This window comes from Schistocerca piceifrons, chromosome X (assembly GCF_021461385.2).
Source record: "Schistocerca piceifrons isolate TAMUIC-IGC-003096 chromosome X, iqSchPice1.1, whole genome shotgun sequence".
NCBI lineage: Eukaryota > Metazoa > Arthropoda > Insecta > Orthoptera > Acrididae > Schistocerca > Schistocerca piceifrons.
In genome coordinates, this window is record NC_060149.1 from 657,425,806 (window position 1) to 657,441,455 (window position 15,650).

General features: G+C 41.5%; 1 protein-coding gene across 1 annotated transcript in view; it reads right to left on the reverse strand.

Annotated features, from left to right (window-relative positions):
- The window catches only part of LOC124722577 (tachykinin-like peptides receptor 86C), a 315,719-nt gene that overhangs the window by 135,492 nt on the left and 164,577 nt on the right, over positions 1-15,650 (reverse strand). The gene's annotated exons all lie outside the window — the stretch shown is intronic.

Genomic DNA, 15,650 nt, shown 5'->3' on the forward strand with positions numbered 1-15,650 from the left:
TTTTCCGTGATGCAAGGTCTCACCGGAATGTTAAATTCAAGAGTGAAATTCAGGACTGTAATTCTTCTAATGCGTATATAACAGTCATAGACATGTTTTTCGTTCATGCTTTGGACGCAGGACTGCGTAATGATCATATTAAGTTTAATAATACAATGTTGGAGTAGTATTTATCGGTTATTGACGCCTTTGAACAGACTAGAATAGAATAAGTTCTCCAACACAGAGGAACCAAAGATTTTAAGACAAGACAATAAATCCCGCCAAAAGTATGAGAATAGTTCAATACGACAGAAAGGGGGCAAATCAAACTTCGTTGGGCATCAATCTTCTAAAGTTTAATCTTGTGTTCAGTGCTTCGTAACTCATGACAGACTGCCGTGTTTTTACAATCATAGCAAGTGCAAGGTCTAAGCCAAGATTTGTTTACAGAAGCAACATCACAGTGTCCAGTACTTACACTGGTGATACCGAATCGTTAATGATTTTAAAAATAATATTTGCAGTTTTCTTCTTGTGGGTGACAAAGCGGATGTTGAGCCGAAAGGCTTGACAGTAAGTTCCACCGTGACACAACCTCCTGCGTACAATGCCACTACTCCTGCCGAGTAGCCCACCCTCCTGTCTCCGAGATATGTCAGTGTAGCTCACATCAAGGCAAGAGGAAGAGTAGTGAGAACTTCAGCAGTTGTTAACAGAGGTCGCTAGCGAAGGCCGATTTATTTCGTCACCCCTCGTCACGTGAACCAATTTGGGAGACGACAACGTCAGCCCTGCGTGTGCTGAGGCCAACGAGATATATGGGCCATGCGGCGTGCGTCTCAGAACGTGACACTACAGGTCTTTATAGTTGTAGCGACCATCTCCGGAGGGAAGCAACTTACTATTTTAGACTACTTTATACTTCGAGGCTGCGCTTTTAAATAGACTCCTGCTCTCTATAACACATGATGATGTTAAGGACGTTATTTGGTACCATTTTACCGACTTACTGATTTCTCGCCTGGTCCCGCACGTAGCAGACACCGTTCACAACTACAGTGACGTCGCAAGTACTATGCAGAACCCATATTTCTCGTGGGACCGTGACAACGTAGCCAGTAGGACGCAATATTGCTAACACCAGCACACAACGCAGACCACCGTAGAATCAAGCCAGCGCCCGTCCTAAGGATACGTTGTTCCTTCCTTACCAAGATAAAACAGTGCCCGCTTGCTGCGGCGACAGTGGTCTGAAGCTGTTCGCTGAGTAAGTTGTAGCCACTTTTGCAGCGACCAAGTTTCTATCTTCAGCATGCTAGGGACTACCATCTGTTCAGTTCAATAAAGATTGTCAGTCAACAAGTGATGTCTTGGCCAAGCTAGGAGGCTGCCCTGGCTGCTCTGTGGCTCTGGCAACCACACGTGTAGAGGAGCACCACTGCTTTAAGCTCCAAGCGTTGCCCAGTGGCTAACCCCAGGACCCACTGCAAGTGTCCGTTACAAATTTTCAAGTCTATGAACTATAAATCAGTTTTGCAACTGGAAGGACTATGATTTGGATTAATTTCTCTAAATCGATGATGTTCTGATAAAATTATTTACCTCAACTTATGAGGCCAACTATACAGTTCATTAGACACTGTCGATAAGAAGAGAAAATCTAGTCCAGTAAACTTTAGCAGTTGTTCTGGAACAAAGTACAGGTGCTAATCGTCACAACTAATCTGTTATGTTTCGTTGTTATAGGAGGTTTCAATTAGTATCCATTATCGCTAGATCCCATCAAACACTAAAACTGGGAGCATGTATCAGAATTTTTCAGCACATAACTTCTAACATCGAACACATTCATTTAAGGAAATGGTGCTGAATAGCACCGTTCGGGTAAGGAGTTATAGGCTCCACAGAAAGGGACACTTAAGTGGAGAGAGAGCTGAAGAAGATGTAACCATCTTTACAGGTGATGCATACCACTCTTCTCGTCATGCATACCACTCTTCTCGTCTCCCTGTTAACACCATCCTCTAAACAATTGCTATCACACTGCATGAGCAGCATAGAATTACTTTGTGTACCTTCTATTACCCCCTCCCCCCTGCCCCATGAGCTAATCAACCAAGAGACTCTTAAAAACCGATCATATTACTCCTCGAGTCGTTTTTAATGCGAATCATATATTTTGGGGCCCTTCTACGGCCTGCTTCTGAGGCCGGATTGTTGAGAGCGCCTTGTTAGCAGCAGATTTGCGTCTGCTGAAAATTCACCAGAGCACACAATGTACCACTGTTATAGGGCCTTACTCTGCTACAAAAGAGGACGAAGTAAATATTACAGAATTCGAATCAAGAACAGCTGCCAACATGAGTAACGTAGAAGTAAAGGTTGTCGGAGTTATGAAACAACTTAAATTACTTAACAAAAGCAAGTCTTCTGGTCCGGACTGTATACCAATTAGGATCCTTTCAGAGCATGCTGACGCATTATCTCCATACTTAACAATCTTATACAACCGTTCGCTCGACAAAAGATACGTACCCAAAGACTGTAAGGTTGCCCAGGTCACACCGATATTCAAGAAAGGCAGTAGGAGTAATCCACTTAATTACAGGCCAATATCGTTAATGTCGATATTCAGCAGGATTCTGGAACATATATTGTGTTTGAACATAACAAATTACCTCTAAGAAAACGGTCTATTGACACACAGTCAGCATTGTTTTAGAAAACATCGTTCTTGTGAAACACAACTAGTTCTTTATTCGAATGACGTGTTGAGTACTATTGACACGGGATTTCAGATCGATTTCGTATTTCTGAATTTGCAAAATGCTTTTGACACTGTACCACACAAGAGACCTGTAGTGAAATTGCGTACTTATGGAATATCGTCCCAGTTATGTGATTGGATTTGTGACTGCCTGTCAGGGAGGTTACAGTTAGTAGTAATTGACGGAAAGTCATCGAATAAAACAGAAGCGATTTCTGGCGCTCCCCAAAGTAGTGTTATAGGCCCTTTGCTGTTCCTTATCTATATAAACGATTTGGGAGACAATCTGAGCAGCCGTCTTAGGTTGTTTGCAGATGACACTGTCGTTTATTGACTAATAAAGTCATCAGAACATCAAAACAAATTGCAAAACGGCTTAGAAAAGATATATGAATGGAACGAAAATTGGCATTTGACCTTACATAACGAAAAGTGTGAGGTCATCCAGATGAGTGCTAAAAGGAATTCGTTAAACTTCGGTTACACGATAAATCAGTCAAATCTAAAGGCCGCAAATGTAACTAAATTCCTAGGAATTACAATTACCAACAACGTAAATTGGAAGGAACACATAGTAGATGTTGTGGGGAAAGCTAACCAAAGACTGCGTTTGATTGGCAGGACACTTAGAAAATGTGATAGACTACTAAGGAGACAGCCTGCACTACGCTTGTCCGTCCTCTTTTAGAATACTGTTGCGCGGTGTAGGATCCTTACCAGATAGAACTGACGGAGTACATCGAAAATGTTCAAAGAAGGGCAGCACGTTTCATGTTATCGTTAAATATGGGAGAGAGTTTCAATGAACTGATACAGGATTTGGGCTGGACATCATTAAAAGAGAGGCGTTTGTGGTTGCGACGGAATCTTCTTACTAAATTCCAATGGCCAACTTTCTCCTCCGAATGCGAGAAGCGTAAATATTTTGTTGCACTGAACTACATAGGGGGAACCGATCACCACGATAAAATAAGGGAAATCAGAGCTCGTACGGAAAGACACAGGTGTTCGTTCTTTCCGCGCGCTATACGAGATTGGAATAATAGAGAATTGTAAAGGTGGTTCCATGAACCCTCTGCCAGGCACTTAAATGTCATTTGCACAGTATCCATGTAGATGTACATAAAGATTTTTCTCTGCGCTTCCAGTTCTCATACACAATGTTATGTGGCCTTTTTGCCGATGATGTACATTCCTGTGACCACATCCCGATCTGGTTATATCAACCAATGAGTAGTCCTCTGCAAGGCAAAGTGGACGCTGTATAGCCAGCTTGCTGTATTTAAACATATAGACACTGTCCAAGAATAGGTGGATCATGTCACCAGCATAATTCACCACGCCGCTAATATATACAATCCCAGGTCCTCAGGACAGCTAAGAAGACAGCCTGCGCCCTGGTAAAGTGAAGAATGTCGCTCTGCATTCACGGACAGGCAGATGGCCCTACTTAGATTCAAGTGCTGACCATCAGTCGACAACCTTGCAGCCTTGCGGGCTGCGAGAACAAAATGCCGTCTTGTACTGTTTTGTATTGTACTGGGTACCTAGAAACGACGGAGTGGCTTTGTCCCGCCGAAGACCCCAGTGGATCACAACCCCACAACAGGCCACAGCAGTCCACCCACCCTACCGCAGCCCCACAGCAAACCCAGGATTATTGCGGGATTCGGCCTCCAGTAGAACCACCCCCCCCCCCCCCAACCCTCCCCCCGGGAATATCTCATACCAGATGAGTGTAACCGTAGCCCCAAATGTTTGCGTGGTACAGTAATGATGGTGTACGCGTACGTGGAAACAGTGTTCTCCGAGCAATCGCCGAAATAGTGTAACTGAGTCGGAATAAGGGGAACCAGGCCGCATTCGCCGAGGTAGATGGAAAACCGCCACAAAAACCATCCACAGGCTCGCCGACACACCGGACCTCGACACTTATCCGGGAGGATTCGTCCCGGGGACCGCCACGTCTTCCTGCTCGGGAAGCAGCACGTTAGACTGCGCGGCTAGCCTGACGGGCAAATCCCGTCTTTCTGTCAAAGAGAGCAAGAAAAGATTGTGGCATACTTTCTGGAACTCTGGAACTCCATAAACCATTCCACTAACTCGTCTACTACGTGGGAGACCATCAGGTGGTTTTCAGCCAAAGAAGCTACTGCTGTAGTCAAAAGTGGTATCCCCTACACCAACAAATAAGACATTGTCGAAACTATGGCGTAACATTTCTCTCGCATAATGGCTACCGCCACAGTGGACCTGTATTTCTGTCAATGTCGAGAATTCGTTGAGATGGGTGGTTTTGACTTCAGTTCTACCAACGATGAAAAGAACAACGACCCTGACCCAATATGGAAGTTGGAGTGAGCGATGTCTATGGCACGTGATACGTCACGAGGTCACGAACGCATGATTATAGTATGATGCGACGTCTCAACGTAAACGCCAAAAGAAGCCCCCTCTATATTTCCAATTTCGTTTTTGACGTAGGGCAATTATCCGACACGTGGAAGGAAGCTATTTTAATTCGTTTCCTAGATCCTAGAGAAGATGGCAAGTCGCTGAGCAGTTTTCGTAAAGCTGCCCTCAACTGTCATTCTGTCTGGATCTTAGCATACAGATGACTCGTTAGTCGCTGCATGTGTGGATTCTGTGGATGTCACTCTACCATTGATAACGTGGCTCTGCTGAAAGCGGCAATACAACAAGCTTTCCTGATCAGGCTTAACCTAACAGATACCTTCTTTGAATTTGAGAAGGCCTACGATGAAACTTGGGGACATAATATCCTTGATTATCTTTATGTATGGTACTTTTGGGACTTCTTGCAGTTTTGCTGTAGACCGTACTGTATTCATACTACGTATTTTAATTACAGAACCGTTATAGTCGTTAATGAACTATCATAGCATTTTTCCAAAAATATGATGTCCTGCAAGGTGGTATTTTAAGTGTTAAATGTTGCCTGTTCATTTGCAGTTTCATTTTTTGCTCACAGTGTTTTTGCTTTTCCTCAATAGCGAGTTATCCTGCCAATACTGTTCGTGTTTCTGCTACGGTCTGATTCTATTAGTCGAAATATTGTCTTTGGGCAATCTCTTTGTGTCTCCACTGATGCATTTCATATCTTTGGAGGTCAGTTTAGATCATGAAACTACGAGGTGCTATAGTTCAAACTTGTATTCGATATTCTGATACTGACTGTCGTCGAGTTCTTTTCTATTCGAGGCAGTCTTGGTTCATCTGGTATATGTGCAAGCTATAGTTTCTACAATTATGAAGAAAATGGGAGAGATCGTTTCAGATACTTTCGGTGCTGGCTGTTAGGCGGTTGTACAGATTATTTTAAGAGTGGATTCAGAATATCTGCACAGTCAACTAGCAGTCACTCTGCGTTCATACTTGGGATGATATTTCTCTTGTGGTGGAATTAGAAGCTCTCAAGTTCCTGACTTTTCGTGAAAGGAAAGTTGATTATAAGACCGAATATTATTTTCCCAGTCTGTCATGCTATAAATTCAAAATATCATTATCTCCTTTGTTACATAAGAGTTATTGGTTTGTTAGAAGTTATGTATTGAGAACATTTGATCCCATTTACTCTTTGTATCTTACTCGTAATTGCTACTTCCAGGATCCGCACTAACTTTGTAAAGCAGTTGCGCTCTTTTGAGAACAATATGGCTCAAATGGCTCTGAGCACTATGCGACTTAACTTCTGAGGTCATCAGTCGCCTAGAACTTAGAACTAATTAAACCTAACTAACCTAAGGCCATCACACACATCCATGCCCGAGGCTGGATTGGAACCTGCGACCGTAGCGGTCCCTAGGTTCCAGACTGTAGCGCCTAAAACCGCACGGTCACTCTGGCCGGCTGAGAACAATATGTTTCACAGAAACATGGCGTAATAGGTATAAGTGCAGATATTTCCATTCGTGACTGAGGGTTGTGTACTGGACAACTTTACGTCAGCATTTACGTCATTTGCAAAAATTTATAAATTTGTGGTAAGGTCTTATTGGACCAAAATTCTGAGGTCATCGGTCACTAGGCTTACGCACTACTTAATCCAACTTAAACTAACATACGCTAAAGATAACACACACACCCATGCCCGAAGCGTCATTTGCACCCTAATAATTATAGCTTTTGCAAGTCGTATGATATTGGGTTGAGTAGTACCTCCAAGTATCTATAGCAAAAGCGTGACGTTAATACTTATTGTCTCTGGGCAGCAGGTCAGGTACGGAGGTGTAGATGCGTGGAAGCAAAATGGTGACTCTATATTTACAAGTGCAGTCTACTTAATGGTGGAGTTATGACCATGCAGGAAGCATCAGGTCATGAAGTTCGTGATGTGTTTGTGGTAAGACTGTTTCACGCAGAGAAAAACTACCAGCACAATGATGGTGTACATGTTAAGGTCCCACATATGAAAACATCTGGACTCATACCCGTTACGTCCTGTATTTGTAATACTTTTACTTCTACTTAAGGAAACTACTTGGTGCCACGCCACCATGTTGTTCTCAGTGGTTACTGCCGGCTTCATCATGTAAATGTTCTAAGATTCCATAAACATTTAACTAAATTAACTTCATTCTACAGCTGCAAAGAATTTGGAAGAAATATGCTGTTTCTGTCCATCGGTTAAGGTTTCTGATGGAAAAAGGTAAACTTTTGGCTGCTGTTTTGGAAGATTTCTGGTTTCTGGACGCAGTTTGTAGTGATCTTATATAATACTGAGATACATAGTGGAATACATGATATGGTATTGCGTCCATCGTAAGGAGCACTGTTCAGTGCTCCTTATTCGTTGCCTAACAGTCACACGACAGTTTCAGTTAACTGTTAAGAGCCCATAGAAATGGGCGAACAATGCAGGTTAGCAATTTTTCGCTGAAATTTCTGCTTGTTCATTTTAACCTTTCGAAAAGTGTTTTAGTGTTTCAGAAGTTAAAAAGTAGGATATCATTTGGAATTGTAATGATTTGGAGTGCTTCCTAGGCTTCATATTTAATGAGAAACTAAGCTGGTTGCCACACTCGGAACATTTAAAAGCACAGTCTTTGAAAGGACTCAGAACTTTAGAATTTATGTGCCGCATAACATGGGAAGTGACAGAAAACGTGTGCTACAATTTCATAGGACCTTGTACAAACTTGCCTCGATTATGGTTGTGCAGTGTATGGGTCTGTTTGGCCGTCATACATGAAGATTTTGCGGTTTACCAGTGGCATTTAAGACTAGCCCCATTTCCAGTATTTGCGCTGAGACCAGTAAAAAACCACTTAACTGTTGGAATTCATGAAAAGAACTACATTTTAGAGGCTGATTCGGTATATGTTAATATTTTACACCAGGGCTGCAGTAAATCATTGCCTTGTATTCGTAAAAGGCCTTTTTTTATAAATACGATAAATTTTAAGACAGATAGAACATTGAGTGTCGCTTTAAATCTCTTTTAGCAATATTTTACAGAAGCACCATGATTTTATCCTGGTGCACATTGATGGGTCTAAGCAGCGTGATCCACTCGGCTTTTAAGTGGTTTTTACTAATCGCGTTCTCAAAATTCGACTAACACACGAATCTACAGTGCGATACAAAAGGCACTGGAGCAGAGGACGCATGAGAGAGGAAAGAATATTCTCATCTGCTCTGATTTCCTTAGTCTCCCTTCCCCATCCACGATAGCATTGATTTACAAAGTAAAGAAAATGTTAAAGATAATTCGTGACTCCATGATGCACCTCCAAGCCCAGGGGAAAGAATTAATATTCTGCTGGGTACTAGAACACGTTGGAATCCAAGGCAATGAGTGTGCTGATAATTTCCGTCACGTAGTCTTGTCAGAGGCACACGGCAGACATTTATGAGGTCCCTTTATGAGCCATTTGGTCGTTGTTGAGTCAGAAAGCCGTAATCCACTGGGAGGCAGAATTACAGTGAGTATCGAAAAATGAGCTGCGGTCTGAAAAATCAACTGCGCAGCTGTGGCTACCCTCGTTCTGGTCGCAGAGACAGGATGAAGTGACGCTGAACCCGTCACCTTTGAGGTCATTGTCCTCTGACGCATGGCTTCGTGCTACGCACATCGTGAGTACCTACCAGTTTGTGGAGCTTGCGTAGTACTAGTTAACGGAGTGTGTTTCGTGTTATGACGAGAACGCAACAGCACATTTAAGTGGGTCCCCGTCCTCTATTTGAGGTGATGGCGAGACGAACGTGGTGCGCGTTTAAAAATTTGATGTACTGTCCATACTGCAAAATAATCTGTTGGGTGTTGCAGAGCGGCTGCCACATCCTTTTTGTTTAGTATCGTTGAGTGACCAGTCAGCCACATGCATCTGTCATAGTCTTTCGGTAGTTTCTTCTTGGGTTTTTCTAGTATGTTTCTTTATGTATCTTTAACAAGAGATATAGAAAACGTTTTGTCATTTTGTTCTACATTTTTTTTAACATTCTTACTGATTTTAGCCACATTCGTGTCCTCAGACTTCTCTATTAATGCTACAGACATCCATGCCATGCTCCCGAATATTTCTGTCACCATCATGATTCTGAATGTGAAGGAAATGATACTTACAATGAAATTAATTCTCAAGACAGGAATATAACTACACCAGAGGAAATATTATGATTATTGACCTGTTATAAAAGAGTAAGGTCGCTAAAAGTTCAAAAACTTTCACTGAGCTACATTCGTACAATGGTCCATGAACCGCTTTAAGGTAATATATATTGCTATTAAACTGCACTAGCAATAATGAGGTCAGGCGTAGGGGTCCGCAAGAGGGGGGGGGGGGGGGGTGGCGGCAAGAGCGTTTACTTGTCCTCTCCTGCTAGAATCTTTTTATCCGTTAGAGAATTCTTTTGAATTTCTAGGATCACTGTCTGGAACTCCACTAAACTGCATATAAAACACTGCCGATCACGACGAGTAATACTACTGCCTTAGCAATCACTATCTCGAGAATTTTTAACTGTCACTCTATTCCCGAGAAATTATGCCAATTCCTTGGTGCGGCTGCGGTTTCTGCGCTAATGTGCAGTCAAGTTGAATATTCACCTTTACGTAACGGTGCCGAAATAATGAATTCAGTATTTTTTGTTGGTAGCCCGTTTAGCCCGTACCGAGCTTCAGAGAGGAGCCAGTCTAGAGCCATGAAGCATAGATTCCATCACCAATTCCCAAAGTAATAAAATTGGCAGCAATATAATTCTCACTCGCCCTTCCTGAGTTTCCCTAACGATCCTCTCTTCCCTTAATGCACCACAGCAGTGTAACGTTTCTCTGTGGATAGCTAAAAACCATAATTCATCATTCGGTTTTACACAACAAAAAAATTGTACTCGGAAGATGAGTACCACGTTATATGGTCAGTATGTACATCTATATTTAATCAAAAATGAAAATACCGTTTTCTGCGCTGTAACAGAGGGAAAAAAGGTTCTGTCCAGGAGTACAGCTGTCTCAATGTCTGTGAATGCGGCATAGCGGAACATTTAGTCACAGAACAATGAATTCTGTTGGAACGCTGCACAATAACGTGAAAAACTGGAGAGACGAGGAATACTTTGGCGTAGCGACAGACTTAAAGAAGTTGAGTATGCAACGTTTGTTTGGGGCAGCCGTATACTGGCATTGGACTACACTTTGCCTAACCAACCTAAAATGATGTAGCTCTCAATGCAAATTTTCTCACCTTCAGTCATGCGAGTCGACATTAAAAGATATAAATCTTGAAAGCAATAGGAAAAACCCATTAATGTAAAGACACATAATGTTTTACGAGCAAGAAAAAGTGCTATAGATGGCATCATAGTTGAATAAACCTTTTTTTAAAATTATTACCTGTTATTTATCCTCGAGAGGTGTAATTTTTATGATAATCAGCAGGACTTTCTCAATCGTTCTGACTTTTTCCCTATATCCTATTAGTGGTTTTCAGTGTGAGTCCTTCAATGTGGGAGCGTGAATAAATTATTTTTGTGTGTATATTATAGATTTATTTCATAGCTCGGTGGATATCGTGAATTTAATCATATTAGGAAGAAATTTCAGATCGTTGAATCAAAGAGTTTGCATCCACAGTTATGTCAATAACATAAAATGAAGTGTTTGGAAGCACTAATGACACACGCTTCAGGCCTAAGTAGCGAAGTAATCTCCTATCAAATAATGGCTAGATTATTCTCAATATTTTGACGCCCGTGAGGTTAGTTAATAATGGAGAAACGTACATAGTGACAATTCAGCGTTCACAAAGAACACTGTGATGTACTGGTTATACGAATTTGAGAACATGTATCTTTTAATTAGTATACCTGACAGCATAAACTTTAGATTAGTTTCGTTAGAAAAGAAAAGATGTTTATAATTTAAATCCTCGCAATAGACGAGTCCATTTGAGACAGCATACGAAGCTTGATTTGAGAAAACATGGGTAGGAAAATCGTGTTGTTAAAGGTACCATCCCGGCATGAAATTCAAGCGGTTGAGGGAAACAGCAGCCAGCCTAAATATGGATGACCGGATGTGGCTTTCAACGAACGTCTTCTAAAACTTGAGTGTTTGTCTTATGTTACGCCACCTCATTCGCTCAGTTTCCTTATGTAGTAGGTTACGAACAAACTTATTTAATATCTTAAACATGATTTATGAAACACTTGCTCCCGGCATTCGTTCTCCAAATATTTTCTGCAGTAACGAGCATTTAAATTACAGACCCTTGGATGTTAGTACTGCCATTTTCTCCGATGATGTCGGTAACTTTTCGAAAAAAGAGTAACACAAAATACCCCAGGGGTTACGATGACATCCATTTCAATTTGACAGATATCAGTAACTCGGAAAGACTACTCGCAGTGCGGTCTAAAAGGCGGATGTGTCATTTAAGATGTGTTCAGTAATCTGACTGTAGGTGGCATTTTAGTCTAGGCAAGCTAGTACAATGAACAGTCGACCAGTCACCTAGTGTTTGCTCTATTAGTCGGTTAGTCACTGGTATGTCAGAGATAACAGTAATTCCTGTTGCCAGCAGAATATGATGATGGAGATGGTTAAGAAAATGACACAAAACGACTTTTCGATCTAGCACGAGTAGTTTAAACAAGAAGACCAGATAAACTGCAACTGGAACTTGTTTACTATGATTTGGCGATATCTTAGGAAGACTAGTTTCGACAGTGCACGCCCTGTTCCGAGGAAACACCTTGAGTCAGGCATTGGTTATAAATCGTAGAACGACAGAGTCACAGTTAGTAAAATACGAGGGTTGGAACTTCAATGGTGGCAACTATTTATTTACAGCTCGTACAAAATAGATAAGTATTTAAAACTTTTACTGACCTTCAAAGTAGCCACCAGGATAGTGTATAACCCGTTGCAATCGATGTGGAAGTCGTAGGATACTCTTAGCAGTGCAAGTTGTGTTGACAGTTCGAGCGGCGCGGTCTATTGACCGACGAATTTGTAGCAGTTCTGAAGCGAATGTCGTGAAGTGTTTCCTTCAGTTTAGAAATCGAGTTGAACTCACGAGGTCGTAAGTCAGGAGAGTGCAGTAGGTGGTATAGCACTTAGCAGCCCCATCAGTCAAACAAAACAGTAACAGCTTGCAATGTTTTTGTCCTGCAAAATGATGGTCAGGTCCTGCAGAAAGTGTCATCACTTCTGTCTCTATGCTGTTCATTTTTGGAACACAATCCCAGACCAGCTTAGAGACGGAAGTGATGACACTTTCTGCAGGACCTGATCATCATTTTGCAGGACAATGCTGATTGGTTTGACTGGTGGGGCTTCTAAGTGCTATACCATCTACTGCACTCCCCTGACGTAAGCCCTCGTGAGTTCAACTCGATTTCTAAACTGAAGGAAACGCTTCACGGCATTCGCTTCAGAACTGCTACAAATTCGTCGGGTAATAGACCGCGCGCTCGAACTGACAACACAACTGGCACTGCCAAGAGTATCCTATGACTTCCATATCGCTGGCAACGGGTTATACACAATGCTGGTGACTACTTTGAAGGTCAGTAAAACTTTGAAACACGTATTTATTTTGTAGGAGCTGTAAATAAATTGTTGCAACTGTTAAAGTAGATGCCACTCACTTGCCACCATACAAATATTTAGATATGGACGCTATCGGCCCCTCCCGCGGGAGGTTCGAGTCCTCCCTCAGGCATGGATGTGTTTGTTGCTCTTAGCGTAAGTTACTTTAAGTTAGTTTACATAATGTGTAAGTCTAGGGACCGATGACCTAAGCAGTTTGGGCCCTTAGGCATTCACACACATTTGAACAATTGACGCTATCTAGAAGTATGGGGATAGCTGTACTGTGCTCATGAAAATTAGAAAGTAGTGCAGTTTCCAGCCACTGCTCACATGAGCTTACCGGAGAACAAGGCGATCGCCGTCATTTCTATGCCCCGCTATACGGAATTGTGACAAGTATCATACATTCGTATAATGGCACGTAACAACATTATAAGTCAATAGAACATTATGTGAACGTAGTTAGTGAAGATTTACTTACAGTATGGGCATGGAATTCACCCCATATGGATCAGTTGATGGTCCCCGCTGCAGTGGGAGTAAACGGATGAAACACTAAACTGTTAAGTACTAATATGGAATCCGTGCTTTATGGAGCTGTGTGATGAATGAAATTGCCCAACTAGTCAACTAGTAGACACTATATCGGAACTGGAAGCAAGGAACGTACTGGAGTAAACACGAGTCTACCACAACAGAGTGGTAATTTAAAAAAAATACCTAACCAATGTAAAAATTTTGGGGTGACGTATATATTCTGTAAACTTGGCTACATAAGCACAAAATGAACTTTCTTTTATTATGTTCTACACATTTTCGGTGTACGAACACTACTAATTAGAGCCAGTGTTCCATATAGAGACCACCATAAAGTTAATATTGCGTTTGACTACTCTAGAGATTAACAAGGTTCAGTTTACATTTAAGCCATTCGTTTATAAGTTAGCCGTTAATGAACTGTACAAACATCAAAATTAACAACCATTGTAAACGAGGACCATCTCGTTTAATTAAAGATGAATGTATTTCTGAATTTCTGTTATGAACTAAGGGTATACATATCTGGTGCACTAGTTTTTGCTTCCCGTCGTTTGTCGCCTCTGCATTAGTTGGGGACCTGGCACGTAATGTGGGAAGGTTCGGAACATGGCGTCTGCATGTGACCCCACAATTTCGAATAAAATACCTTCATGATTGACTAATGGCAGTGTCGGGGACAGTCTTGATAATTCGATCGAACGTTACCAACACACTCCAAATGAAACAAAACATGTACGTACAGATTTTTACCAGTCGTTGGTAGTGGAGAGTGTGTAAGTGGTGCTGGCTGTAGGAATAATAGTTTAAGAAACTGCCGTGCATACATCGGTATGTTAATAACAAGTTTAAGTGCTACTAATATTTTTCTTATTATTCTTACCCTCCTACACCTAATATTTATCCAGTTGTAACTGTGCTGTTGCTTCAATTCTCAGAAATCTATGGCTATAATTTTCAGTCAGTTCTGCTACGACTAAATGAAGCAACTATGGTTTATTCCCAGTCACGGCCTTCATTTCAGTCGCCTGGCACAAGAATACCTTTTTTCGTTAGATTCCTGTGTTTTTAACAAACCTGTAAGTGCCACAGATAGGAGCGACGAATGATTACATACATTATGAAACATGATTCACGCTTCGCAAGACGGTGCCTTCATGCCACTGTATAAATGTTTCAGTTCAGTTCTTCTTGGCAGTTGATGATATTCACAGATTTGAACTACATACAATTTTGGACGAACCACGTGGACGTACTTGCATGAAGAAGATTCTGTGAATGTACAACCTTTCGCAGTGGCAGAAGTATGGTGTCAGTTACTACTACCCTATGACACATTTATTTTTACTACTACAACACCCCGCTGTTTTACATTACAAGTCAGTAGTTTCCGAATAAAACCAGAACTAAACATTGACAGTTTCAGTTTTACTATAAATACTGTGTATTTTTAAGTAACATACAAGAGGATAACTATGTAGAACAAAACTGTGCCGTAAGTTACGCGACCCTTTCTATATCCTCACACAGTCTCTAGACGGTTCATCCCTTCTGGTTTCTTGGTGAACCTAGTAAGAGACTGATCGCATACTCAAACAAAATCACCTAAATGAGGTTACGCCAGATAGCTAAGCAACACATCTGAAGTTCAGGTAACATGGCTACGATCTTAAGTGACCAAAACTACAAGAAAAACTACCGTAGTCTACGCTTACTTATAGCCTACGGTACTTTTACAGTTCTAGACAGGACCCATCAAATAATTCTACAACAAGTGACCACAACAGGATAAGCTTCATCTGATGGGTGTACCTTAAAGTACGAATCAGTCATTTCTGCGATACTGCGACACCGCTTTGAAAACTATAGAAAACAAACGTTAGCACAGTGTTGTTTGCGGAAAATGTTTACAATATAAACTAAAGTGACTATGACTCCCTCAAAGCTATTTAGGATAAATAACAAACATGGTAAAAACGTTAAGACGAAGGCTTAGCATAGCCCTAATGTTGTATAATAGAGAATTAGGTGTACTGAGAGTTCAAAACGTTGGGAAATAAGGATGCTACGGAATGAATTAGAGCATTGTGGCAGTCAGATGAGTAAATACTTAAGCATAAGAGTGTGGGATATACATTATACAATTGTAACCTCGTAATTTTTTGGAGAAGGCTTTTTGTTCGACAACTTGTGGGATGCTAAACCGTGCGAACTCGGTGATTGAGCCAGAGCTTTCAGAAACATCTATTGCCTTTTCTGTCAAGGGCACTAGAACATCAGAAACCATTTAGGTACCACACTGCGAAG